General features: G+C 34.5%; 1 protein-coding gene across 5 annotated transcripts in view; it reads right to left on the bottom strand.

The window, feature by feature from the left end:
• Positions 1-26,567, bottom strand: part of LOC145283789 (negative elongation factor A-like) — a 259,059-nt gene that overhangs the window by 58,247 nt on the left and 174,245 nt on the right. The gene's annotated exons all lie outside the window — the stretch shown is intronic.

Here is a 26,567-nt window from a genome sequence, read left to right as displayed (position 1 = left end):
AACTAATTCTATTTAGAGGGAGGTAGGTGAGAGGCATATTATGAGTTAGTGGGAGGAGAGGGCGAAAGATGAAACTGCTTTATTTCTAAGAACAGATACTACACTTTGATCTTAGTCAAAAGACCAAGTAAAAAAAAAAAAAAAATGCGTATTGGATAAAATTGGTGCATATATACGAGCAAAATACTCAGCATCGCTCGGAATAGTATGACATAGCACTAGCACGACATATACTAGCTGATTACCCGGCATGGCCTGGGATTGGAAGAACACTCGGCGACGTCTGGGATTGGAAAAAATTGGTTGATATATGTACTAGCCAAATGCCCAGCATCGCCCGGGATGGATTACATAGGTGGCTATCTGTACTAGCAAAATACCCGGTATAGCCCAGGATTGGATAAAGTAGATGTATATGCACTAGCAGAACAACTGGCGTCGCCCGGGATTGTATGACATAAGTGAAGTATAGGTCCGATTCAACAATTTTGAAGGTGCTTGTGCATTATAGGTCCAATTTGACAATTTTGAAGGTGCTTGTGCATTATAGGCCGATTTGACAATTTTGGGACCTATACTGCTTGTGCAGTATAGGTCCCATTTGAAATTTTGAACGTGCTTGTGCAGTATAGCTCCAATTTGAAAAATTTAGAAGGTGCTTGCACAGTATATGTTATAATATGCAAGTGACCTCCCTTGGATGTAGCTTCATTATCAGATTCCATTAGATTAATATACAATCATTGTTATATGTAAGTGACCTCCCTTGGATGTAGCTACATTGTCGAATTCCATTATATTAATATACAATCATTGTTATAATATGCAACTGACCTCCCTTGAGTGTAGCTTCATTGTCGAATACCATTAGATTAATATACAATCATTGTTATAATAGGCAAGTGATCTCCCTTGGATGTAGCTCAATGTCGAATACCATTAGATTAATATATAATCATTGTTATAATATTCAACTTACCTCCCTTGGATGTAGCGTCATTGTCGAATACCATTAGAATATAGAATAATTGTTATGATATACGAGTTACCTCCCTTGCATGTAGCTACATTGTCAAATTCTATTAGAATAATATACAATCATTATGATATGCAAGTGACCTCCTTTGGGTGTAGATTCATTGTCGAATTCCATTAGATTAATATACAATCATTGTTACAATATGCAAGTGATCTCCCTTGGATGTATAGTCATTGTCGAATTTCATTAGAATAATATACAATCATTGTCATAATATGTAAGCGATTTCCCTTGGATGTAGCATCTTTGTCGAATACCATTAAAATAATATAAAATCATTGGTGTAATATGCAAATAACCTCCATAGTGTGTAGCTTCATTGTCGAATACCATTAGATTAATATACAATTATTGTCATAATATGTAAGTGACCTCCCTTGGATGTAGCTTGTTGTTGACTACCATTAGATTGATATACAATCATTGTCATAATATGCAAGTGACCTCCCTTGGATGTAGCTTTGTTGTCGAATACCTTTAGAATAATATACAATCATTGTTATATGTCAGTGACCTCCCTTGGGTGTAGCGTCATTATCGAATTTCATTAGATTAATATACAATCATTGTTATGATATGCGAGTGACCTCACTTGGATGTAGCTTCATTGTCGAATATCATTACATAAATATACGATCATTGTTATAACATGCGAGTGACCTCCCTTTGATGCAAGTTCATTGGCGACTACCATTAGATTACGCAAGTGGCCTCCCTTGGATGTAGTTTCATTTTCGAATACCATTAGATTAATATACAATCATTGTTATAATATGCAAGTGACCTCCCTTGGATGTAGCCTCATTGTCGAATACCATTAGATTAATATGCAATCAATGTAATATGCCAGTGAACGCTCTTGGATATGACTTCATAGCTGGATATTTGTACTAGCATAATACCCAGCGTTGCCGGGGATTGTATAAGGTGGATGTATGTACTAGCAAAATACCCGACGTTGCTTGGGATTGGATGTAATAGATGGGATGTTTCCTAGGAGAATACCTGGGATCGGATCAGATAGGTGGATATTTGTGCTAACAGAATACCCCATATAGGAAGATGGTGCGATTGTGTCGTAAAATCATGAAAAATTATTGTCCAAATTAGTAACATATCCAAGAATTATGAATAATGATGAAATGCGAGTTATTTGTTGGTGTGTTTATAATGAAATAACATGTTTATAATGAAATATCACAAAGTAATTATTTTAGCAAAAGGAAAGGATATTATGTGGGTTAAATTATAAAAACCGATTGTCGAAATTAGTAACATATCCAAGAATTATGAAAAGTGATTAAATGTAAGTTATTGGATTGGTGTGTTTATAATGAACTGAACAGCCCAGATATAGTCTTAAAGTTAATATTTTAGTAAGAGGGGGTCGATTATGTGGGTTATATCATTAAAAATGATTGTAGAAATTAGTAACATATCCAAGAAAAGTGAAAAAGGATGAAATGTGAGTTATGTGATTGGTGTGTTTGTAATGAAATTACAAGCACAGACAATGTCTCAAATGTATTAATTTAGTAAGAGGAAGGGGATTATGTGGGTTAACTCATGAAACATGATTGTCGAAATTAGTAATATATCCAAGAATTATGAAAAATGATAAAATGTGAGTTATTTGATTGGTATGTTTATCATGAAATAACCAGAGACAATGTCTCAAAGTTATTATTTTAGCAAGAGGAGAGGGGATTATGTGGGTTAAATCATGAAAAACGATTGTCGAAATTACTAACATATTATGAAAAGTTATTAAATGTAAGTTATTTGATTGGTGTGTTTATAATGAAATAAACAGACCAGATATTGTCTCAAAGTTAGTATTTTAGTAAGAGGGAGTCAATTATGTGGGTTAAATCATAAACAATGATTGTCGAAATTAGTAACATATCCAAGAATTATGAAAAATGATTAAATGTGAGTTATTTGATTGGTGTGTTCGTAATGAAATAGACAGGCTAGAAGAAGTATCAAAGTTGTTATTTTGTAAGAGGAAGGGGATCGTGTCGGTTAAAGAGGGGGGGCGATTATTTGGGTTAATTCATTAAAAATAATTGTCGAAATTAGTAACATATCCAAGAATTATGAAAAATAGTCAAATGCGAGTAACTTGATAGGTGAAAAAAAAAAACAGCCATACAATGTCTGAAAGTTATTATTTTAATGATAGGAGGTGGCGATAATGTGGATTAACTCATGAAAAATTATTGTCGAAATTAGTAACATATCCAAGAATTATGAAAAATGAAGTTTTAGTTATTTGACTGGTGTGTTTATAATGAAATAATAAGTCAATGTAGCAAATTAATGATTTTAATAAGAATTGGGCGATTAAATTTGATTGTCGATATTCATAACATATCCAAGAATTATAAAAAATGATGAAATGTGAGGTATTTTATTGATGTGTTTCTAATGAAATAAACAGCCCAGAAATGTCTCAAAGGTATTATTTTAGTAAGAGGAGATGGATTATGTGATTGAACTCAGAAAAAATGACGTTTGAAATTAGCAACATATCCAAAAATTATGAAAAATGATGAAATGTGAGTTATTTGATTTGTGTATTCATAATGAAGTAGACAGACCAGACAATGTATGGAAGTTATTATTTTAGTAAGAGGTCGCAATTATTTTCGTTACTTCATTAAAAATAATCGTCGAAATTAGTAACATATCCAAGAATTATGAAAAATGATATATGAATTACTTCTTTGGTGGGTTTTTAATGAAATAACCAGCCATACAATGTCTAAAAGTTATTATTTTAGTGATAGAAGGGGGCGAGAGTGTGGATTTACTCATGAAAAGTGATAGTCGAAATTAGTAACATACCCTAGCCTATGTATCAAAGTTTTTATTTTAGTAAGAGTGGCAGCGATAATGTAAGTTAAATCATGTGACATGGTTGTTGAAATTAGTAACATATTCAAAAATTATGAAAAATGATGAAATGTGAGTTATTTGGATGATGTGTTTGTAATGAAAAACCAGCCAAGACAATGTCTTAAAGTTATTATTTTAGACAGGTGGGTTAAATTGTCGAAATTTGTAACAATCCAAGAATTATGGGATTTAACGAGACATCCACATATATACTTACAGATTACCAGGAGTCACCCTGGATTCAATGAGATACATGCAAATGTATGCAAGCAGAATACACGGTCACCTGGGATGTAATGAGATAGATGCAAATATATACTAGCAGAATACTTGGCGTAGCCTTGGATTGAATTAGATTGATTGAGATATATACTAGCAAAACACCCAGCGTTGCCCGGGATTGAATGAAATAGGCGAGAATATATATTAGTAAAATGCCTGGCATCGCTTGGGATTTGATGAGATAAATGTGTTGTATATTACTCGTTCTTTCATATACATGCTATAAATGATCTACCCTAGGGAAGATACAATTATTTCATGTGTAATACCCGTCTTATGTAGGTAAAATATTCTTTTGTTCAAAATAAATGATACATAAATATACGAAATTCCTCTCTCATAAGAATAACAGATATATTACAAAACCAAATTCAATTTTCTCATTGTTTATACTATCCCGAGCAACGCCGGGTATCCCAGCTAGTCACATATAAATCATAATATCTCCGAGTTAACAACGGAGGTCGCCTTTCTATTTAATTTACTCGACTTCAACAGTTTTCACTCGCCGCATGTGGATTAGGCTTTTTCGTATAATAAAAGCAAGACTAATTCTAGCGGTATTTTTCCGGTCGCCATCGCCGGAAATGTCCGAAAGCAATCAGCTTTGATCAATGTGGAAATATTTTCCTTATATCAGACAATTGCTATTCAATTTGGACAAGGGGAGCTGGTTCCCTCCTCTCCCCAACATCTTGGAAAAATAAAAATAAAAAAATCGCTCCCGCATTAAATAAAATACTACCCTGCAGTCAAAGTTGACCTCATTAAGTTATTAAAATGTGCACCTGCAAATTCTAAGTAATTAAATAAATTCAAACGTGTTTCCGTTAGTATGTCGCGGTGGCCCAATGGTTAACGTTGCACATTTTTTTTTCACACTTTGATTTCCAACTTTGCCTCAAGGGTTTGGGTTCGATCCTCATACTCACCTACCAAAACTTTTTATTTTTATTTACCCCCCCCCCCCCCGGAGTTTTGATTTACCTCCAAACACCTGGGCAACGCCTGGTAGCTCCCGCTAGTCTATATATATGAAAGGCAAAATGTGTGTGACCATTCTGTGTATGTCTCGCAAAGGCTTCTTTCGCATACGCTTCCGGGGTCGTTATGATCGCTTAGAACTGTTTATATAGCCCCTAGATAATAATATCTACGATTTGGGAATGCGGGTCGCCTCTACATTTATTTAAGTCGACTTTTATGAGATTCGCGCTATTTCACTCTGTCTCTTGTTTGTCCTGCTTTTTAGTATAAATAAAGTGAAACTAAATTCAAACCATGCGGTTCTCAGCATCGCGCCAGGAAACGTCCAGAAGCAATCAGCTTTGATCAATATGGGGACAAACTCCTCTTATATCAGACAACTGCTGGACAATGGGGAGCTGGTTTCCCCCCTCCCCAACATCTGTTGGGGAAAAAAGTCAAATTTGGGTTAGCAAAAGTTAAGTGTATGACTTCTATTTGATCTCAATAATTAGATCAAATAGAAGCAGCAGAGTTAACTTTTATTGCTGCCACCTGTCAATAGTTAAATAAATTCAAACGAGTTTCCCTTGTATGTCTCCGTAGCCCAGTGGTTAATGTCGTACGTCTTTTTTTCACACTTTAATTTCCAACTTTGCCTCAAGAGTTCGGGTTCGATCCTCATACTCACCTACCAAAACTTTTTTCTTATTTTAACCCCCCCCCCCCAGTTTTGATTTACTCAAAACCACACACACCTCAAAACACCCGGACATTGCCGCATACCCCCCGCTAGTCTTCTATATATATATATATATATATATATAAAAGGCAAAATGTGTGTGACCATTTCGTGTATGTCTCGCAAAGGCTTTTCTTGCACACGGTTCGGGGGGGGGGGGGTTACGATCGCTTAAAGTGTTTATATAGGCCGTAGATAATAACATCTAGGATTTGGGAAAGCTTGTCGCGTGTAGACTTAGTTACATCGACTTTTACAAAATTATTGCTATTTTGGCTTCTCGCGTATTGATTGGGCTTTTTCGTATAAAAAGCGAAATTCAAAGTTAACAATGTTCTCGGCATCGCGCCGGGAAACGTCCAGAAGCAATCATCTTTGATCAATGTGGGGACAAACTCCTCTCATATCAGACAATTGCTAATCAATCTGGACAATGGGGCCCCTTCCCCAACATCTGTTGGGGGAAAAACTTGGGTAAACAAACCCAAGTTAACTGTGTGACTTCTATTTGATCTCAATAATTAGATCAAATAGAAGCAGCAGAGTTAACTTTTATTGCTGCCACCTGTCAATAGTTAAATAAATTCAAACGAGTTTCCCTTGTATGTCTCCGTAGCCCAGTGGTTAACGTCGTACGTCTTTTTTTCACACTTTAATTTCCAACTTTGCCTCAAGGGTTCAGGTTCGATCCTCATACTCACCTACCATTATTTATTATTTTAAATCTCCCCACCGGAATTTTGATTTACCTCAAAACACTCGGGCATCGCCGTGTACCCCCCCGCTAGTATATATATATAAAAGGCAAAATGTGTGTATGTGAGTATGTCTGCTAAAGACTTGACAGACACAAAAAAAAATCACAAATTTGGTATCAAATTATCACCCGACCCTCCGGACGACAAATATCGAAATTTTGGCCAAAACGGTCCAGTCTAAGTGAGTCAGCTCACCGTTTTTCTGAAGGGGGACCCCCCCCCCCAAAAAAAGTGACATTTTAACGTTAAACATTACATAATTTTATACTTTTAAATCAATTTTATTGTTGAAAAAATGCTGAGTCATGTCACGTGATCTTGACGTCAGCACGCTTTAATGGCGACGTTTGTATGGTTTAAATAAGAGACTTTGTTTGTATCTTACAAATTAAAAGATTTAAGAGACTTTGTTTGTATCTTACAAATTAAAAGATTTACTGTCAGTATTGTACAAATGAAAATATTAACTTACACGTTTTGAAGACGTTACCAAAGTTATTAAAAATAGTAAAATCTGACACTAATGTCTTTTTTTTTTTAATATTACATTTTCACCCCAAACAAGGCACATTGCCACTTTGGTGTAGGGGGCTACTATCAGGGGAAACAACTACTGGGGTACTATGTAGGGATTTGGGCAGCAAAATGTTGGTTCATGTTGCACTTGAACTTCTGCATATCAGTACAGTTGGGGAAGCAGTGACCTGGAATGGAATTCCAAAGTCTAGCGGTTCTAGGGAAGAAACTACTAGAGTAGAAAGATCTTTTACATCTAGGGATCTCTACAGTGTGAGGGTGGGATTTTGCAGCTTGTCGGGTCTGTCAAGGGTGTTCACGTCGTGGAGGCACAAGTGCTTGTAGTTCATCAGAGCATTCACCATTAAAGTACTTGTAGAACAGGCAGAGGGATGCAACGTCTCGTTGATGGGACAGAGGCTGAAGCTTAGATTCCAGTTTAGGGCCTATCAGATTTGCGACTCTCTTTTGAACCTTGTTAAGGAGCGAGAGACTAGTAGTCGATGCACCAGCCCAAATATGACAGCAATACTCCATACAAGGGCGAATGGTTGCCTTATAGAGGTACAGGATACTTTCGGGTGTTAGTAGTTTTCTAGCACGATAGAGAGAGCCCACCTTCCTTGCAGCGGCCCTGGCAATGCCCTCGATGTAATTGTTCCAACTCATGTTCCCTGTGAACGTTAGGCTAAGGAGCTTGAAAGACGTACTCTCAGATAAAGGGGTGTTGGCCATTGCTATAGGTGGTAGAGAAGGTTTCTTGTAATTATTGAATGAAACTAGTTTAGTCTTGGCAGCATTGAACGTGACCATTCATTTTTGTCCCCATTCCACTACTGATGTCAATTGCAAAAAAAAAAATTAACGCTTAAAAATATTAAGCGATCGCTGTGTTTACAAAAACAAAGCCAAACGCCATTTTCTTTTTAGTATTAGAACACTATTTCTCTTTAGAGGTAGGAAGGCGAAGATGGAACCACAAAACACTAAGTAACCGTCTTATACAGCTTAATTTCCTACCGACTATCTTCTATTATAAAAAGATGCATAATTTATATTTATCAAATACTAAATTGAGACAAGATGTCATATTCCAAAAATCACATCTGAACTAAAAACATTTAGAAGACCATCCTTATTTTCAAGTGACGTGTGTTTCTCTAAAGCTTGACATGAAAAGCATGACCTCCTTATTTTCTTAGTGGGAGGGGGGTAAAAGATGAAACCTCTTTAATTCTAAGAACAGATACTACACTTTGATCTTTATATTTAATTTATTTCGTGACAATGAAAATTACAATCAAAATAATTCAATGTAAAATTAAAATAAATTAAAAGCAAAATTCAAATTTACAAAACAAATTTAGGCACAAGGCCCTTTAAGATCTGGGTGGGGGAGTTTTGCAGGGTCTTTGTTACTACAGTGAAAATGGAGTCTTTGGCGACTTTACTCTCGACTAGCAACATTTACCACAATACCTCATTCACTCTGTGGACTCTAAACTAACTAATGAAAACCCCAGCGTTTTTGCAAAAAAGAATATATTTACAATTAGTTTGTGTGTGTGTGTGTGTGTGTGTGTGTGTGTGTGTGTGTGTGTGTGTGTATGTGTGTGTATGTGTGTGTAAAAATTTTTTAGACCAAGTAAAAAAAAAAAAAATATGCGTATTATATTTTTCGTATATTAAATTAAGACAAGATGTCATATGTCACATCACAAATCGCTAAACTGCTTCCAAATTCTGAAATAAAAACATTCAGAAAGCCATTCTTAGTATTGGGAGGTTATGTTTTTTATATAATCTTCAGTTAAGGAGGAAGGGTTTAAGGAATTCATATAAAAGTGTTATGTACTAGCAGATTGCCCGACGTAGGTGAAAATACACTGAATGTTTCCTAGCAGAATACCCAGCGTTGCCTGGGATCGGATAAGATTGGTTGATATATGTGCTAGCCTAATACCCGGCGTCACCCGGGATTGTATTAGATAGTTGGATATATGTACTAGACAAATACCCGGCATAGCCTGGGATTGGATAAAATTGGTGTACATGTACTAGCAGAATACCCAGCATCGCCCGGGATTGTATGACATAGCACTAGCATGACATATGTACTAGCAGATTACCCGGCATGACCTGGGATTGGATAAAATTCATGGAATTTTTCCTAGCAGAACACTTGGCGTCGCCTGGGATTGGAAAAAATTGGTTGATATATGTACTAACCAGGTACCCAGCGTCGCCTGGGATTGGTGGATATATGTACTAGCAAAATACCTGGCATAGCCTGGGATTGGATGAAGTAGGTGCATATGTACTAGCAGAAGAGCTGGCGTCACCCGGAATTGTATGACATAGGTGGATATGTACTAGCAGTATACCATGCGTCGCCCAGGATTGTATAGGTGAAGTATAGGTCTGATTCGACAATTTTGAATGTGCTTGTGCAGTATAGGTTCGATTTGACAATTTTGAAGGTGCTCGTGCAGTATAGGTAGGATTTGAAAAATTTTAAATGCGCTTGTGCAGTATAGGTCCGGGTTGAAAAATTTTGAAGGTACGTGTGCAGTATAGGTTCGATTTGTCAATTTTTAAGGTGCTTGTGCAGTATAGACCGATTTGACAATTTTTAAGGTGCTTGTGCAGTACAGGTCCGATTTGAAGAATTTTGAAGGTGCTTGTGCAGTATAGGTCTGGTTTGAGAAATTTTAAGGTGTTTGCGCAGTATAGGTCCAATTTGACAATTTTGAAGGTGCTTGTGCAGTATAGGTCCAATTTGAAAAATTTTAAGGTGCTTGTGCAGTATAGGTCAGATTTGCCAATTTTGAAAGTGCTTGTGTAGTATAGGTCCTATTTAACAATTTTGAAGGTCTTTGTGAAGAATAGATTCGATTTGAAAAGTTTTGAAGGTGCTTGTGCAGTATTAGTTCTATTTGAAATTTTGAAGGTGCTTGTGCAGTATAGGTCCGATTTGACAATTTTGAAAGTGCCTTTGCAGTATAGGTCCGATTTGACAATTTTGAAAGTGCCTTTGCAGTATAGGTCCGATTTGACAATTTTGAAAGTGCTTGTGCATTATAGGTCCGATTTGACAATTTTAAAGGTGCTTGTACAGTGTAGGTTCAATTTGGCAATTTTGTAGGTGCTTGTGCAGTGTACGTCCGATTTGACAATTTCGGGAGGTGCTTGAGCATTATAGGTCCAATTTGACAATTTTGAAGGTGCTTGTGCAGTGTGGGTCCAATTTGACAATTTTGAAGGTCCCATTTGAAAAATTTATACGTTCATGCGCAGTATAAGTTCGATTTGAAAAATTTTCAAGTGCTTGTGCAGTATAGGTCCGATTTGACAATTTTGCAGGTGCTTGTGTAGTATACATCCGATTTGACAATTTTGGAGATGCTTGTGCAGTGTAGGTCCAATTTGAGAATTTTGAAGGTGCTTGTGCAATATATGCCTGATTTGAAAAATTTTAAGGTGCTTGTACAGTATAGGTCCGATTTGAAAAATTTTGAAGGTGCTATTTGGGAATACAAATCCTTTATTGTAGATCACCAAAGTTAAGCAACATGATCTCTGGTCATTATAGATATTTGGGAATACCAAATGCTTTACGAAGATCATCAAAGTTAAGCAACATAGAGTCTAGTAATTACTAGATGGATGACTATTTGAGAATACCAAATGCTTTATGTAGATCAACAAAGTTAAGCGACATGGAGTCTGGTCATTATCAGATGGGTTACTACTTGGGAATAACAAATGCTTTATGTAGATCACCAAAGCTAAGCAACATTGTCTTGGTCATTATCAGATCGGTGACTACTTGGGCATACGAAATGCTTTATGTAGATCACCAAAGTTAAGCAACGTTCTTGGTCATTATAAGATGGGTGACTACTTGGGAATACCAAATACTTTATGTAGAATACCAAAATTAAGCAACATTGTCTTGGTCATGATTGGATGGGTGAATACTTGGGAATACCAAATGCTTTATGTCGATCACCAAAGTTAAGCTACATGGAGTCTGGTCATTATCAGATGGGTGACTACTTGGGAATACCAAATGCTTTGTGTAGATCAGCAAAGTTAAGCAACATTGTCTTGGTCATTATCAGATGTGTGACTACGTGGGAATTCCAAATGCTTTATGTAGATCACTAAAGTTAAGCAACATTGTCTTGGTCATATATATATATATACTAGCAGAATACCCAGCCTCGCTTGGATAAAATGAGGGTGGTAGAATGTAAAGTTTATCCTGGAAATGGCTTAAACAATTTTCAATCTCAAAATTACTTTATTTGTGAAGTTTATTCCAGATATGGCTGAAATAGTTTACAATCTCAAAATTAGATTAATTCATATATATTGTTGTTTTTTTATGAAAGTTTACTAGGCCAATTTCTGTAGGGGGTGATCCATATTTAAAAATTTTTTTTTCTATACTTACTTGAAAAACTGCTCAGTTATGTTCCAGAAATGATATCATTTCACTTAAAACTATGGCATCGGTAGTCGAGAGGAATAGAACACAGTAATGTGGAATTTTGTAGTGAAGCAAGGATTGGCTAATCACTAAACTTAACACATTTGTGTATTTGTTTGTAAAACCTACTGAGTAATCTTCAGAAAATGAAGTATTTTTCAAAAAACATTTGGTGTCGGTAGTGGGGAATTAAAATGAAACACTGTAATGTGGAATTTGATAATGAAGCAAAGGTTGTCTAAATTATGACATTTTTTCTTACAATTTTAGTGCCGATAGTGATGAAGGAAAAAAAACAGTAATATTGAAATTTATGATGAAGCAATGGTTGCCTAATTCTTATCCAAGATGATGTATTTATGTACTAATTTGGAAAGTCTAATGATCTACTTTCTAAAAATTGTTTCAGTTTTCTTAAAATTATGGTAGCCTTGGTGGTAAGAGAAATTATTTAACATGTTGTGCAATACCTGTCGATAGTATGTGAAATTGTTTCATGTATTTATTTTAATTACCCGTCCGAGGGTAGGTAAAATTATTTGTATATTACCCATCCCCGCAAAGGAAATATTATTTCATATATATGGTATAAATTACTTATCCTAGATAAGGTACAATTATTTGATACATGTAATACCCGTCCTAGGGTAGGTAAAATATTCTTTTGCTTGAAAAAGCTAATGATACATAGACATTAAAAATTCCTCTATCCGAAGAATAACAAATATGTTTAAAATCAACTTCAATTTTCTCATTGTTTATACGGTCGCAAGCAATGCCGGATAGCACCACTAGTCTATATATATATAAAAGCGAAAATGTGTGTATGTTTGTGTGTATGTTTGTAGGTCTTGCAAAAACTTTCAACACTGGTCACGGATTTTCACGAGATCAGTATTATTTTAAATATCGAAAAATTGGCCAAAAACATTAATTTCTTCACCCTAAAATCATTAGTTTTCTACAGGGAGGGGTCAGCAAAAACCGTTCTCTCATGACAAGTTTGCTTCTACGCATTCGTCATGTCGGAACATAATTTACTTTAAATATTTGAAAAACCGACACAATTTCGTCAACGTCGTTTTAGCTCAGTTGCTTAGAGCACGGCTGGATTTATCTAAAAGTTTTGGGTTCGAATCGTGGTGTAAGATGGGTTTTTTTTTTTTTTTTTTTCGATTTTTTAAATTTTAATATTGAAACAGGGTTATTTAAGTCATTTTTCACATTTTTTTTTTTTTGGGGGGGGGGGGGTATTTTTCAGATTTTTTAACGAAATTTTAATGTTCGTTTTTCTGTTTCACGTTGTCTTTTTTTGTTTTTCCGATTTTTACATTTAACATCGTTCGTTTTCCTTCCGTTAGTTTTTTTTTTGTGTTTTTTTAAAAATATTTACTTCACTTATTCTTATGTATTGATCAACCCCCCCATCCCCCCCCCCACACACACACGCCCAAGCACACACACCTCGAAACACCCGGGCAACGCGGGATACCCTCCGCTAGTCTATATGTATAAAAGCAAAAATGTATGTATGTATGTATGTATGTGTGTTTGTATGTCTCACAAAAACTTTCGACAGAGGCGACGGATTTTCACGAGATTGATATCATTTTGAAGCCCGACATCTTGGACAACAAATATCGAAAAATTGGCCAAAAACATTAATTCCTTCACCCTAAACTGCATCCTTTTGTACAAGGAGGGATGCCGGAAAAAATCGTTCCTTCATTTTCTCTCCGCCTGCTACTACGACAATGACGTTATGTTTGACTTAGAAAACATTGACGTTAGTTTAAACCATCTGCAAGTGTTTTTAAAGATTTAATTTTATTCATTCTTAATCGTATGTTTCTTTGGCGTAGGGGTAATGTGCCAGGCTTTTTTCCCGCCTTAGCCTTGATGCTTCGGGTTCGAGCCTATCTTCCTACCTAAACTTTTTTTCCTTCTTTTACACCTTTTTTTTCCTTTTTGCTTTGGTTTTTCCAATCATTTTAACATCATGTTTTTTTTATAATATTAAAACAGGGTCACCCTCTCAGACATACACACCTCCAAACATCCAGGCAACACTCGGTACCCACGCTAGTCCAGAATATAAATCTCACTTGTCTGTTTAAATGTATGTTTGTATGCCTGCCTAAAACTCTCGACAGAAGTGACGGATTTTCACAAGATCGGTATCGTTTTGGAGCTTGACCCTTCAGACGACAAATATCGAAAAATTGGCTAAAAACTTCCTTCACCCTCAACTGGGCACTTTTCTACAAGAAGGGATTGCTTTTTTTCGACGATATTTTCAAAAGTTATCCCCACTTTTCAATTGACTAGCCTTACCGGTTTGGCGATGGACGCAACGGCAAAGACATCACGTTTTTTTTCACATTCTTTTCCAACTTTGCAGTATGGGTTCGAACCTGCCTGTCTACTACCGTTTTTTTTTTTTTTTTTTTTTTTTTTGCTCAACACAACACACACCTCCAAACACCTGGGCAATGCCGGGCATCCAAGCTAGTCCAGAATAAAAAATGCTAGTGTTTCTTTAATGCTCATGCTGAGAGATGAAGTCCACAATTTTGTTAAAAATAATGGGGACCACTAGATATTAGGATTTTTATTTCCATAGATGGGAAACAGATCAGAAGTTTCAAGTAGGCATCTGCATGGTCTAATGAGACTAGACTTTACATATAGTCCAGCAGACGGCCAGAAGAGAGTGGGATAGTTTGGTTTTCTGGGGTATGGCAGTGTGGTTTGTGTGCCTCTCAGTGTTTGTTGTTTTGATATGGTTTTGGTTAGCAAGTCAATTCAGTAGAGAAAAACAAGTATCATTGTGCGATACTATTGAGTCTCCTGCCCCAACAGTTAGTAGGAGAGAAAGAGAAAACATACCAAAAGAAGAGCAAATAGGTTCATCGGGTAAAACAAAGGTATAGGAAATGGGATTGGTGGAAAAACAATAGATAGGGTTTACACAAGGAGAGCTAAGGTGAATGGTTGGTCAAGGTGTGGCAATGATTGGGACAAAGAAGATTTTAGTTTTGTGAGTGTTGGTGGGGTTTACAACAGTTAGGACCAGTATGCAGCATCTAGCATTTTGAAGACTGTGTCTGGTTAATGACAGTCGTAACTTTAACAAGGTCAGGAGAGGTTTGGGAGATCAAAATGAGCTGATATCAACAGAAAAAGTAAGACATGGATGTTAGCATTTAGAAGGTAGTTTCCTATGATGGTATCATGCACACATCCAGAGTGCAACTAATATTCAAAGAAAGTGTTGGTGTCTGTGGTTTTCTTTTTGAGTTGTTTTATTTTATACTTGTGAACCAGTGTGTCCCTCAGCAGCTGCTAATGTGAGATGATAAAATAGCCATAAAAGAGACGAGGAAAACTACAGTACACAACATTGGGGTCGGTGATGTTGAGTAGGAGACACATGGCACCACAATCCATGAATGGATCAATAATTGAGCAATAATTTTGTATCAGCACAATGATCATGGGCTCTGCAGTGACTGCACATTCAACATGTTAAACTAAGTTTTCCAAAAATATAAGACCCTGTTAAAGATACAATAGTATTAGGATCATCTTTGTTTATATGTAAAATTGAATTAATATAAATATTTTTTTAATCTAATTATTCAAGTTATTTGGAGGGGGGGGTATCCTGTGATATGTACATAATTGTAAATTGTGAAGGAAGTAAATGACAAGTAAAGGAAAAAGCGATTATTGATTGAAGCTAAATAAAATATTACGTACATTTTAAGTTGTTTAGCAGTAGGAAAATTCATCTCCTATATAATAAAATGACTGCAGAAATTTTCCTCTGAACCAAAGTATTGTTTGCAACAGATGCCACATACAAATTCAATACATCTACCCTAATAGCCACTATCTTATGTAGTTTTCAAACACTATTTTAGACACATTCAGTCATGATAATAAAATGCTACATTGCATCTGATGAGAAACACTATCACAATATGTTTAGAGGTAGGAGTCCCTATTTTTCTAAGTATTTACTCCTACTACTGCTACCAGTTATCACTGGAACAAATTCTACACTTTCCACAGATACTGTACTTACACCAATCATTACTGCCTCATAAATACACATGCATAACAATCTTTCCAATTTCCGATTCATAAATAATAAAGTCTCCCTAGCCTAATTCCATCCATTCTGATTGGCTGAGCTCTGACAATTCTCATATTCCGGAATCGACTTCTCCACTTCATAAACGGACATTAAAATATAGCGTCGCTTCATAAATCAAACATTAAAAATATGGCGTCATTAAGAGACATTTTTTCACCCAGAATAGGTTATTATAGACATGTAAGACAGACAAATACAAGATTCATTAAATAACTCATTTACTCGCTTTATTTGGAAAGATGGTTTGCCACAATAAGATTCTGCTATAGTGACAACAAATTTGTCTTCTTCATAATCATTGTCAGACACTGTCTTCATCAAAACATCAACATTTTTTGCAATCTATTTTACTTCTGCTACATATTTCTTTGAAAATAGGTACCTCTCATCGTGTTTTTTTATTATTATGCCGTAAAAAGAAAAAAGAAAAAATACAGAAGTCTATTGAACAAAATAAACTACATTGAAATGGTTAGCTCCCAAATATTTGTGCTTTTTTTTATTATTATGCCAAATGAAATAAAGCAAACTTATTCTTTGCCAACAGTTCTATTTATGCTACATATTTCTTTTAATAAAATTTCTTGATTTCCTTTTTCATTGTAACAAATCGTTTTAAGACATGCTTACATGCATCAGTACATTCATTTTGGCCACAGACACCAGTGCCCGTGGGCTGGCAGTGGCTCCCACTAACAACTGTAGTTTAATTGTTTTTGTTTTTTTACAGGTGGGGTGTAGACAAACTCTTCACCATGCAACGTCGGTACATGAGTCCTGCTAGTTTGAAATAAATTCATTAGATTTATTTCACTCAAGTAATAATTTAGTTACAAAATACTAGTGAATTTTAATGGTATGAATCATGTTACATATCTATTACATGTACTAGTAAATACTTGTTCTTAATTTCATTTGATGTGTATGTAACAATCAAACATGCACATAACATGAAATTAAGATGCCTCTTCAATTTTGTTTGATTTTACAATCCAATAATATTTCTCAAAAACCTGAGTTTTAACATCTTTGAGATCATGGTTAAAAAATGAAGCAGTATTGAAGACAATAATATTAGAAGAATTCATCTGTTGCCTAATATTCTTATTTTTTCCCTCCTAGCATTTCTCATTGCCGCCTCCTTACATTCACTATCTTCTTCCTATTGTTTCCTAACCTTTCTCTTTACAACACACTTCCACCCAAATCTCACTCCTTCACATTACATATTCTCTCCTTCCTGCATTCCATGCTTCACCATATAAAAACTAGAACTGGGATAATTCCAACATTTTTCCTTGATTCCGATAAAATTACCGATTCCATTCCAAATTCCCGATTCTAATACAGTACATATGCATTTAATCAACCAGACGTAACTAAGTGCTTGGCTAGGATTTTCCCAGAACATGATGTCAACCGTTTGGGTTTAACTGCTGTCTCATGTAACATGGCGATCAACCAATCACAACGCTGCGTGCACACACTGGCCTGCCTGAGCAGCAGATGAGAATTCTGATACCAATTGGAAGAGAGAAAAAAAAAAAACCCAGAAAATTCCATCGTTTCTTACTTTAAATTCAAGAAACGCTGAGGCTAAAATAATAGAGATAATGAACTTGACCATGCTATCAAACCAGCTCCAGACCCTGGAGGCTGTGATACAGTTTTGCCAGCAAAGAAAATTGATGGCAGACTCAATGAAGTAAAATGTTGCTATTGGACAACTGTTAGAACTGGAATCTTTTTTGTGAAATTGCGGCTGAGGATTACCTGCATCCTGAAAATTATTTACCTGTGGGCGTTCAAAATGGCGACTACAAGAAACCTTCAGCAAGAATGTGGGTTGTGCTCATGCCACACAAGTGTTGATTCGAAGAATTCCTGCAAGACATTTGCTGGGATTATTTTCTCAGAAATCCCCGGCAGATAGGAGGCCCAGATCATATGGTTGAGATCGAGGAGTCTGTCTTCAACCGCCAAAAATATAACGTCGACAGACTTCTGACACCGGTCTGGGTCTTTGGTGGATACGATCACACTGATAAAGATGGTTTCTTGGTGAGCATACCAAATAGGAATGCTGAAACCCTCCTTCCACTAATAAAAAATACATTCTGCCGGGGACCATGGTCGTATCAGACTGTTGGAGGGCATATAGCAAAGTAGGAGGAGATGGATATCACCATTTAACGGTGAACCACAGCCTTAACTTCATAAATCCTGAAACACAGGCAACAACAAATCATGTGGAGATGTGGAAGGAAGCAAAGCAACACAATAAACAAGAATTTGGAAACAACCGGGAGCTTCTGGACACATCTGTTAGAGTTCATGTGGTACCAAAAATTTGGTAGACAGCCATTTGACTCCATATTAACTCAGATTGTCGAAAGCTAGTCGGTTGGTAAGGAGCTTCCTATCACATCTGCTATCTCACCTCCGTCCACTTTGTCTGATACCCTTCAAGAGTCTGAGGCAAATACCAAGAGTCTGAGACAAATACATCCTCCTGAGAAAAAAAAAAAAAAAAATTCCAACTACTTGCAGGGATTAAAAAAAAATTCCAACTACTTGCAGGGATTAAAAAAAAAAAAAAAAAAGTTACTATCATTTATTGAAAAAAATTCTTTTATTAAAAAAGAAATTGAATAAAATAAAATATGCATCAAGTGCACTTGAAAGCCAAATCACAATGTAATATTAGGAAAATAAATATTTTACTTGTTTGAAATTTATCACATTTCAAACAATTAAAATATTTGTTGGCTTTCAAGCGCACTTGATGCATATTTATTTTATTCAAATTAAAACGTTTCTATATGAACTCTCATTCTTTGATGAAAACAAATTTGCTTAAAATTTATTTTACACAAAAAAGACTTTTTTCAAACAGTTCATAAAATATAAATGAATGGTAAGGTTTTTGATTTTGATTTTTTTTTTTCTGTTGATGATTTTACATTTAAAATTTTACTTTATTTTTTCTTTTATGTAGCATTGTTATTACATTATCAGCAACGCTCAGCCATATCTGGCTTTTGACATCATGCTCTGGAGAAATCCAAGCCGCACGCTGAGTTACGTCTGGTTCGTTAAATGTATGAGTACACAATTATCATTCAAAAAATAAAAACAGCTGTATAATTAGGATAGGATAGGATATATTTAGGAATGTCAACAGGACACAGATGTTGCCCAGTTGTAAAAAAAATTGTGACTACAGGGATTGTGACAACATGGGGGGAGGGAGGGGGCATCGTAAAAACAAAAAATTTTTTAATTGACAGCGTTGGAGTGTTACATCTCGCCCAGTTATAAAAGCCAGGCAAGGGGATGTGACAATGAGGGCCTGGGGAGACCTGGCGTTTTTTACAAAAAAAATAAAAAATTGGGTGCCATCAGCCAAAAAGCAAAACTTTGGAAAGCAAAAAATTTGTAAGCAAAAAAAAGAAAAAGAAAAAAAAAATGGAACAGAAAATAAAGAAAGAAAAAGAAAGAAAAAGAGAAAAAAAATGTGTGTTAAGTTAAGTTAGTAACCAAAACCTTTTAACTGATGTGGCTACGACTATGTGCACGCTATAAAATCGCAAATTATAGTTATTTCATACGAAAGAAAGTATCAACGATTAGCGCATGCATGGTTAATGTTATAAACTTTGTTTCATTAAAAAGTAGTTGAAACATTTTACTCTGCAATTTGTCAGCTTCTTTTTTGTTATGTTTTTGTGTTCATTTTAGCATTCGCAATTATTAATTAAAGTTTTATATTCGCAACTATTAATTAAAGTTTTCAATTGTTAAAAAAATGAAATGAAAGTTTTTTTGTTTTTTTTTTATTTGATTAAAAATTTTAATTGGATTGAAATTTTAATTTTCTTTAAATAAAAATTTAACCCTCAGTTGATTTAAATTGCTGATAAAAAAAAAATTAAAAAAAAAAAAAAAAAAAAAATCGAAATATGGAATTTTTTTTTTTGTAGCTGTCAAAATTACAAAACAACTTTGCTTAAATGCAAAAGAAAAAAAAAAAAAAGGGGACCACCTGTAGCCGTACATGAACCTCAAAACTAATGGTTGTGAGACAACCTCCTAATCCATTGGGTCAGAGCGCTAATTACGAAATTACGTTGAAAATTCTTGTATTTAAACAAATTCAGAGAACAATAATAGACACCTGCGCAGTTGTTGAAATCGTTTAGAAAGGGACGATTTTAGGTGACCCCCCCCCCCTTGTAATAAAATGCAATTTTACACAAAATAATTGACCATTTTTTCCACTGTCTGAGAGATTGGTCTTTCTAACGATGCATATGACAAAAGTTTTTAGCTAACATACAAACAGGTTCTCTTCATATAATAGACGAGTGCTCACAATATTTTTGGAGTAGAGTATTCCTGTTAGACTCTAGTCTGTAGTCATGCATGTTGGATGATTTATCTTGAATGTCCAAACGCCATCCTGAATGCTGTCTAGGATCTTATCCTTTGACAGCTGAAAAGGTTGCTGAAAAGCATTTTTCTACTGCCCCTATCCTATTCTTCCATAACACCCCGCCGGACTAAGAAAGGTCAGACCTCATCCATAAAAAATTTTCTTCGAGTAAAACCTGCTGTTAAGTTTAAGCAGTTCCCTGAAAGGTGATTAGGCAAACACATATAAAATTTGATTAATCAGACCAAAGAACGATCTAACTCCTCTTATATTTATCGGAAATGAGAAATCTATGATGCCCTTAACTAAATTTTGAGAACAACATTATCTTTCACAAAACCAGCAAACTTAACATTGTCTTTCACAAAATGGAATTTATCTGGGTTTAATACAATTTCATTTTCAGCACAAAACGTAAGGTATCTAATCGTGTGCCAAAAAGATAGTGCTATATCATCATCCTATAAAATGGAATAGTTTAAACAACAGGTCACATGAAGGAAACCTATTCAGTGTGTGTGTGTGTGTGTACATTTTTAACACGTATAATAAATAATAAACAGATATATCTACCTTTAACAACAGTTCAACAAATATTTCCTTAACACCATTCCTCTCTGAGGAATTATATCTTATCAAACAGAAAAGCTTCATTCATCCAGGAATCTTGGTTGAACCGGCCAAAATTGAAATGAACATTCTTTTCAAAGGAGGATCAGAAGGTTCCGGGTTATATTTTTAGACAGTTTTTATTCCAAATGTTTTCCTGTTGAAAGATTGCATGCATCTTTAGATACTGCTTCCCCGCTGTACAGGGCCATTACAAGCTCTGTCTCTAACCCCAACTCTCTTCAACTGTTTAGCCCTCTCTCTAGCTCTCTTCTTTTTCTTCTGTCTTAACTTCCAACTGTTTTTATATATTCAAACTAATCCTTGCTATGACGTAATTGAATTAATTATTGTAAACCCTATTTTGTTTGGGAATTTTAACACTCAACTCCCAAGGCTGCATTGCTGGTTTGAAAACCTACTTTGTTTATCTACCGCATTTTTCCTTAAATATTTTAGGAGACGTTTTTTTTTTTTCAAAACATTCTCTCTGCATACCTTTTCCTACATAACAGTTAACAAAATATTCATTATCTAACATTTTAGCTTTTTCATAAAAATAGTCAATTTAGAAAAATTGACTACCAGCAAATCAACCCAATGATGCCCCAGCATAATTTAACATTCCTACTATCTATTTTTTCAAAATATACACATTTTTCAACATGTCCATACATTTTTCTACTGCCCCTATCCTATTCTTCCATAACACCCCGCCGGACTAAGAAAGGTCAGACCTCATCCATAAAAAAATTTTCTTTTTGATCCACCCTTTACTAAATGACTCCTGATTTTATTCAGACCAGATCGCCACCTGATCTCATCGCATATCTCTTTTGGGTGTATGGTGCAGTCATCATTGAATGCTTGGAAACCTTGAGGAGTCGACAAATATCAATATCGGCCTCATTTTTTTATAAAAGTAGTGGCATCCTTGCTTTTACAGGAAGGGGAACACTGATATCCATTCCAGGCATTGAGAATGGTTTTTCTTTTTTTAGTATTGACAAGGTTGAATGGAAAGAGTGTGTGATGTGTTGCCCATTTAATTGCTGCATACAAATTCTGCAGGTCAACTGTTCTACATGAGCTGCTGTCTTTTTTGGGAACTGTGATCATTCTGGACCACTATGCTGTTGGTGTCCCACTTTGATATTAATGAATATGGTTGGCTTTGATCAGCCTGGTATGAACTGGTTGTTGTAGAATTCCCTCTTTTTTCTTTAGTCATTTGGATTGTATACTCCTGCTTTAGATGAAGGTGGTGTCATCACCCTGGTTATCATTAGGGTCATCCTTCATTATGAAATTGGATAATGCTATGTTGTGGCATATATTTGAGAAGTAGTTTTCTCTTCCACATCTGTGGCATGATTTACCTGAAGCAGGGCATTGCCGGACACTTTTTGGGTGTGCTTGCAATTTCAATCGGTAAGTGATACTCACCATCACTTTATTTCATCACAAAGAATTGTTGAAAGTATACTTCAAGGTGGAAGAATTTCACTGCAACAGATTTAATGTATCATAAAAAAATAAATACTTCTGAGATGATTTTCTATTAATAAGCAAGTGCTATTTTTTATGCATCTGATAATTTAAGAAAAATTGTCAAGTTTACTCAGTTGTATTTCCACTTCAACTGATCAGAGAAGAAAAATACAATTTTTTGATTGTGGTTCAATGTTTTCTGATTGGTTGTATTGCATATTTCAAGAATATTGATTAAGACTGCTTTAACTTTGAAAAACATGTAAAAATTAATCTTGAAAAGATAATTCACATACAAACAAGCTAAAATCTATATGGTTCTCTGACTGATTTTTGGCTATTTTCCCCATTTAAACCCCTGGCCTGATGTAAAACAAAGATAAAACAGCCAAATGACATCGTTTCATGACAAACGATGCATTAATTTGAATCCAGTACCATTCAAAACCCCTACTTAGATACAAGTATACATTTTTGGATAAAAATAAAGATGAACCCCAAAATGGTTGTTTTTTACCCTTAAGACATCCTGGGGCCTAAGCTCCATAATTTTCCCAGGGTAAAATATTACGTTTTCAGATGTATATCCATATGATCTTGCTTTTGGGTAATTTTCAGCAAAATGTAAGGGTTGGAAAAGACTATTGTGAGAACAGCTAATAAGATGAGAGCGCTAGTCAAAACAATAAAAATTAATACCAATCTCAAAAAAAATTTAAACAATTTAACCGGAATGCATCAAATTTATAAAAATTTTATTCAAATGAAAAATAAATAAATTTGAAAATTTTAGAAAACCGAGTAATTCTGATAATTTTTGTTGTGTTGGTCATTTTGTTGTTGCACTTATTGGTTTGTTCACCCCAACAAGTCTTGAGAAAGAATCGTGCCTTTATTATTGATTTCTTTTCTGAATCCAGTGGTCTATATTTTTCATTTTACAGAAATATGTCACATCGTGTGAATTCATGTTCATAACTATCATATTTTTTAGCTGACAAGTCTTAAAATATTTATCACTCTGAGAATGCTTACACCTGACTTTTCAGAAATGTTAGGAAAATAGAAAAAAATGTATCATGTATACAGATGAATTCAAGTTTTAAAAATTTATTTTTCAAATAGCAATATATTTATTTGTTTGATATAACAGTAATCAATAAGGTTTATTTACTTAACTACTTTTTTAAATCTCCAACAATTCTTTAAATTTATCCCTAATATAAATACAACTTTAAACATTGAATTTAAATACCTTTTCAAAAATGAATGTAACAATTTTTTTAAAAAATCCTGAAAACATTTTGTATTGATATTAAAATGATATGAACTTTTACTATGGGGTCTAGCATGTATGCTCCCACTAAAAAAATTTGGACAACGTAGGGAATAAGACACATTTCAATCGACACCAGTTTGATCTTGACCTTCGCACACACATTAGCTCTATAAACAAATATTGCAACAAGATTGCTTCTTTTTTTTTTATTTTAAATAATAATAAAAATGTGTTATATTATTATATCACAAAAATAAAACTTTAAACCAAACTTAGGATTGATTTTTTTTTTTTTTTATTAAAATGAGTTATATTTACTTGCGACCAAGACTGATTATTTTGTAGAGTGCATTTATATATTTACAAGATTTTTACAAAACATTTTGTGAGGAAAAAAATTTTCTCTAGATTAAAAACTCATGTAAGAACTGAGAATTAAAGATGCTGATATCTCGTCAGCGGTCAGTTAAAGAGAAATCCTTCCTAACTGAGACAAATTTTATGCATAATAAAATCTCAAATTATAAGTAACAAGTATAAATAAGCGAGATTTGAAAAATACAATTTTTTTTTAAATTTTATACTTATAAACATGAAATGTAATATCACAACATACAAATCTTTTTATGACATTTATTTTTTACTAGCCCGGGTGTTTGGAGGTGCATGTTGAGCAAAAAAAAACAAACAAACAAACGGTCAATTTTTTTAACTTTGACCCTTATTATAACCCCTTAACATTTGTTTTGGGCTGAAATCCATATCCAAGGAACTTATACCTAAAATTTCAAGTGTTTAGACCCAAAATTGTCGGAGGAGTTTGGTAGAGTTCTCAAAGGTCAAATCGTTGAACTTTGACCCCTTAAAAGCCAAATTTCTGACCGCAAACCGATCAGAAAGATTTTCTCAAATCTCAGTACCCTATATATCAAATTTCGAGTCTGTAGACTAAAAATTGACAGAGTAGGGAAATGTACACAGACAGACACACAGACATGTTCACTTTTATAGATACACTAGCATGGGTGCCCGGCGTTGCCCGAGTGTGAGGTGTATGCTGAGCAAAAAAAAAAAAAAAACAAAAAAAAACGGCCAATTTTTTAAAACTTTGACCCCTATTATAACCCCTTAACATTTATTGTTTAGGGCTCTAATCAAGTTACTAAGCTAGATCCATGTCCAAGGATCTCATATCTAAAATTTCAAGTGTTTAGACCCAAAATTGTCGGAGGAGTTTGGTAGAGTTCTTAAAGGTTGAACTTTGACCCCTTAACAGCCAAATTTCTGGACGAAAATTGATCACATAGATTTTTCCCAAATTTCAGTACCCTGTATATCAAATTTTGAATCTGTCGAAAATTTTAGGCAGACATGCATACATTTACATATTGGTTGTTAAGTTTGCAGGTCGAAACAAGTAACGTAGAAAGCAATACAAATGACGACTAAACAAACAAAGGTAGATCAAATAAGAAGTGTATTAGGAAAAGGTATATTTACAGGATATTTACATAATGGTGTCAAATAAGAGAGTCTTTGCTGGAGAAACATATCGGCCTTCGGTGGCTTCTGGTGAACACACACTCAGACTAACTGAGTCTTCCTATTTATGTGTAATTACTATCCACATATGCAAATGAATGTGTGCCACCACAACATTGGTAACTAAAAATTTTCGACCCAAACCGATGAAAAAGCTTGCCCTATCTCTGAATACCCTTTATGTAAAATTTCAAATGTTTAGACCAGAAATTGTAGAGACTGCAGAGGTCAAATTTTTTAAAACTTTGACCTCTATTATGACCCCTTAACATTTATTGTTTTGGGCTCAAATCAAGTTCCATTCTAAGTTAGATCCATGTCCAAGGAACCTATATCTAAAATTTCAAGTGTTTAGACCCAAAATTGTCGGAGGAGTTTGGTAGAGTTCTCAAAAGTCAAATCTTTGCCCCCTCAACAGCCAAATTTCTGGGCGAAAACGGATCAAAGATTTTCATAAATCTCAGTACCCTGTATATCAAATTTTGAGTCTGTAGACTTAAAATTGACAGAGTTACTGCGTAGGGAAATGTACACAGACAGACAGACACGTTCACTTTTATAGATATATAGACTAATAGATTAAACAAAAATATATACGTATACATAAATATATATGGAAACAATTTTTATATTATTTTATATTATGCAAGTATAAATCATGTAGAATATCTGCATGAATATAATTACACGTAATAGTTAACTCTAGATGATCATCCCATCAGAAAACCAAAAAACTAATAGGGAATTAATTAAAATGAATGTTTAAAAGAATATGTAAATTAACTAAATCTTTTGCTAGTCCAACATTTGCATTTCCACAACCCATATATAAAAAAAATTGTATTTTCTTTTTAAATAAATAGAAAAGAGGTTTTTAATATGAATATCAATACACACAAAAGAAAAACGAATTTATAGGAGTATAGATAAAAGAAAACTTTCCTATTTGCTTACCTCCCCACATGAGTAAAAAACTCAAAGTTATAAAAACATTTCTAAAATCATGTATTTTATTATTGATTATTATCAGGATGCTGATCTTTTCTCTCAGCGGTCAATGACCGAGACAATTTTATCAAGATGACATAACATACATAATTTTATTTAGAAATGTTTTATAATATTTATTTTTTATAAAAAAAAGTTTGCTATTTGCTTGCCTCCCCACTAGGATAAAGTTAAATACAATGTAAGGAACAAAACATGTAAACAAAGCGAGTGAAATTGATGGTGATTCCAATCAGCATTCTAAATTCTCAATTTTTACATCAGTTTTTAATGTAGGGAAAATCCGGTTCTCCACAAAATATTTTGTAAAAAGTTATGTAAACGCATTCTCCAAAAAAATCT

This window comes from Euprymna scolopes, chromosome 8 (assembly GCF_053919585.1).
Source record: "Euprymna scolopes isolate OS-2025 chromosome 8, ASM5391958v1, whole genome shotgun sequence".
Taxonomy (NCBI): Eukaryota; Metazoa; Mollusca; class Cephalopoda; order Sepiida; family Sepiolidae; genus Euprymna; species Euprymna scolopes.
This window is presented reverse-complemented; position numbering and strand designations above follow the sequence as displayed.